At 45.5% G+C, this 4239-nt stretch overlaps 1 non-coding gene across 1 annotated transcript; it reads left to right on the top strand.

The window, feature by feature from the left end:
• Nucleotides 1-392: 392 nt before the first annotated feature.
• On the top strand, nt 393-464 carry TRNAH-GUG (transfer RNA histidin (anticodon GUG)). The gene has a single exon. It is a non-coding gene; the product is annotated as a tRNA-His (tRNA).
• The last annotated feature ends 3775 nt before the right edge of the window (nt 465-4239 follow it).

Raw genomic sequence — 4239 nt, forward strand, 5'->3', positions numbered from 1 at the left:
CACCCCGGAGGGAGCCTCTGCACTTCTTATAGGGAGAAAACTCTGCAATGGAAGGGGACAGGGTCAATAACAGCTGTAAACTCTCACAAGACCATCACTGCTCTCACACTTTCCTGCTCTCAGGCTGGCGGGCCATTTTCGGCCCTGGCTGCCGCACCATTGCCAGGTTTGTGTAACTATATTATTTCTAATTGGCTCCACTTTGATGACTTTCATTTGGATTCTGACTTGATTATTGAGATCTTAAATAAGTGACTGGGGATCAGGTGTCCACTTATTCTCATGGATAACATCACAACCAAGCTTTAATTCAAACATGAGTCATGACATCACAGATGGAGTAGAGGTTATGATAGAGGTGGAACGTCACATTGTAGCAGCCCAAGTAGCTCGCTGTGATCGTATAGTGGTTAGTACTCTGCGTTGTGGCCGCAGCAACCTCGGTTCGAATCCGAGTCACGGCATTGCGGTGAGGCAATGTCACGGCAGTTGGGCAGATATTTTAGAATTTCCATTAATACATTGGCAATCTCTGTGGAGGACTGAAACAATTCGATATGTCCTGTTACTGTTATGAACCTTTTGTTTCTTTAATGCTCTTTGCACACTTTTTCATCGGGTGACTGTAATGTATTTCAACCAAATCTAATTAAGAGCGCATTATGTGGTGACATTTGCAGTACATGAAACATTATAACACTGCCATTTACGTCAATAACCACTAGCTTGATTAAGACATATGTATTGCAGCGACAGTATTTCCCAGTTACAAATGGGAATAAAAACAACATCCGCGAGGGATTGAACCAACGACATTTAACTGATGTTGCCAATGGAGCGCGTTACAGAGAGCGCAAAGTCCCGCCTTTACAGTCACACGCTGATGATAATACAGATGTTTAAATAAACAGGCATATCTGTGGACTTGTGGTCTTTCTACATTGGGACTCATAGTCTAGTCCTAGGCTATTGTAGGCATTGGCGTATCTTCTAGTGGAATGAGAGGCATTCTGTAGTCGCGTGAAAGGACCTTTCAAGTCAATCTGATCTGTATTGTCCTGTGAAAAAAAGCGTTCTTAGACACAGTGAGGAGTTTTTGGGGATAATGGGAAAATCATTTCCAACTAAATGACAGGAATTTCTTAGTCCAATCATGAGGTGTGCTAGGCTTTTTTATACTGTGGCGGAAAGAGAGAGAGTATAATAGTCATTATAAATAAAGGGCGAAGGAAGTGACAGTTTATGGAAGGAACAATTTGCACATAGTTTTAGAATGTGGTCAGGAGGAGGACAATGTGCTTACACATATGAAACATTAGAAGGTAGACATTATGGAAGCACATATATTTCTTTATTTTTATTGTATTTGGGGAGAGGGGGTTAATATAGCACGTCCAATGTGGAAAAGTGCTTTCCATAGCACCTTGCAGGTGGGCGACATCTAGATCTGTGCAGTAGCCACCCATGCCCCAGACGTCAAAGAGAACAAGAAGTTACACATGTTGGAAGTGAGGGTGAGACATTGAGGAGATATGATCCCCGTATGAAGCCGAGAGAAGGAGGAGGCGTGAACGTGCATCCATGTATGCAGGCGAGAAGGGAAGGAGCATTGGTCATGCATCCCTGCATGAGGGTGAGACAGGGAGGAGATATGATCCCCGTATGAAGCCGAGAGAAGGAGGAGGCGTGAACGTGCATCCATGTATGCGGGCGAGACAGGAAGGAGCGTTGGTCATGCATCCCTGCATGAGGGTGAGACAGGGAGGAGATATGATCCCCGTATGAAGCCGAGAGAAGGAGGAGGCGTGAACGTTGCTCCATGTATGCAGGCGAGAAGGGAAGGAGCATTGGTCATGCATCCCTGCATGAGGGTGAGACAGGGAGGAGATATGATCCCCGTATGAAGCCGAGAGAAGGAGGAGGCGTGAACGTGCATCCATGTATGCGGGCGAGACAGGAAGGAGCATTGGTCATGCATCCCTGCATGAGGGTGAGACAGGGAGGAGATATGATCCCCGTATGAAGCCGAGAGAAGGAGGAGGCGTGAACGTGCATCCATGTATGCGGGCGAGACGGGAAGGAGCATTGGTCATGCATCCCTTCCTGAGGGTGAGACAGGGAGGAGATAAAATCCCCGTATGAAGCCGAGAGAACGACAAGACATGAACGTGCATCCATGTATGCGGGCGAGAAGGGAAGGAGCATTGGTCATGCATCCCTGCATGAGGGTGAGACAGGGAGGAGATAAAATCCCTTTATGAAGCCAAGAGAACGAGGCGGCATGAACATGCATCCTTGTATGCAGGTGTGACATGGAGTCATCATGAACATGCATCCCTTTATAAGGACATAACATGGAGGACGCATGAACATGAATGCCTGAATTTTATGGTGGTGGCCTTCGGGTGATTTGGCACGTGCAATTGGTCAAGAGCACTTCTCCTGTGCAAAAAAATAAATGTACTATTAGCACCCCGGAGGGAGCCTCTGCACTTCTTATAGGGAGAAAACTCTGCAATGGAAGGGGACAGGTTCAATAACAGCTGTAAACTCTCACAAGACCATCACTGCTCTCACACTTTCCTGCTCTCAGGCTGGCGGGCCATTATCAGCCCTGGCTGCCGCACCATTGCCAGGTTTGTGTAACTATATTATTTCTAATTGGCTCCACTTTGATGACTTTCATTTGGATTCTGACTTGATTATTGAGATCTTAAATAAGTGACTGGGGATCAGTTGTCCACTTATTCTCATGGATAACATCACAACCAACCTTTAATTCAAACATGAGTCATGACATCACAGATGGAGTACAGCTTATGATAGAGGTGGAACGTCGCATTGTAGCTGCCCAAGTAGCTCGCCGTGATCGTATAGTGGTTAGTACTCTGCGTTGTGGCCACAGCAACCTCGGTTCAAATCCGAGTCACGGCATTGCGGTGAGGCAATGTCACGGCAGTTGGGCAGATATTTTAGAATTTCCATTAATACATTGGCAATCTCTGTGGAGGACTGAAACAATTCGATATGTCCTGTTACTGTTATGAACCTTTTGTTTCTTTAATGCTCTTTGCACACTTTTTCATCGGGTGACTGTAATGTATTTCAACCAAATCTAATTAAGAGCGCATTATGTGGTGACATTTGCAGTACATGAAACATTATAACACTGCCATTTACGTCAATAACCACTAGCTTGATTAAGACATATGTATTGCAGCGACAGTATTTCCCAGTTACAAATGGGAATAAAAACAACATCCGCGAGGGATTGAACCAACGACATTTAACTGATGTTGCCAATGGAGCGCGTTACAGAGAGCGCGAGGTCCCGCCTTTACAGTCACACGCTGATGATAATACAGGTGTTTAAATAAACAGGCATATCTGTGGACTTGTGGTCTTTCTACATTGGGACTCATAGTCTAGTCCTAGGCTATTGTAGGCACTGGCGTATCTTTTAGTGGAATGAGAGGCATTCTGTAGTCGCGTGAAAGGACCTTTCAAGTCAATCTGATCTGTATTGTCCTGTGAAAAAAAGCGTTCTTAGACACAGTGAGGAGTTTTTGGGGATAATGGGAAAATCATTTCCAACTAAATGACAGGAATTTCTTAGTCCAATCATGAGGTGTGCTAGGCTTTTTTATACTGTGGCGGAAAGAGAGAGAGTATAACAGTCATTATAAATAAAGGGCCAAGGAAGTGACAGTTTATGGAAGGAACAATTTGCACATAGTTTTAGAATGTGGTCAGGAGGAGGACAATGTGCTTACACATATGAAACATTAGAAGGTAGACATTATGGAAGCACATATATTTCTTTATTTTTATTGTATTTGGGGAGAGGGGGTTAATATAGCACGTCCAATGTGGAAAAGTGCTTTCCATAGCACCTTGCAGGTGGGCGACATCTAGAGCTGTGCAGTAGCCACCCATGCCCCAGACGTCAAAGAGAACAAGAAGTTACACATGTTGGAAGTGAGGGTGAGACATTGAGGAGATATGATCCCCCTATGAAGCCGAGAAAAGGAGGAGGCGTGAACGTGCATCCATGTATGCGGGCGAGACAGGAAGGAGCATTGGTCATGCATCCCTGCATGAGGGTGAGACAGGGAGGAGATATGATCCCCGTATGAAGCCGAGAGAAGGAGGAGGCGTGAACGTGCATCCATGTATGCGGGCGAGACAGGAAGGAGCATTGGTCATGCATCCCTGCATGAGGGTGAGACAGGGAGGAGA

Source organism: Ambystoma mexicanum, assembly GCF_040938575.1.
Source record: "Ambystoma mexicanum isolate Mex_15411 chromosome 12 unlocalized genomic scaffold, UKY_AmexF1_1 Mex_chr12_unloc.1, whole genome shotgun sequence".
Taxonomy (NCBI): Eukaryota; Metazoa; Chordata; class Amphibia; order Caudata; family Ambystomatidae; genus Ambystoma; species Ambystoma mexicanum.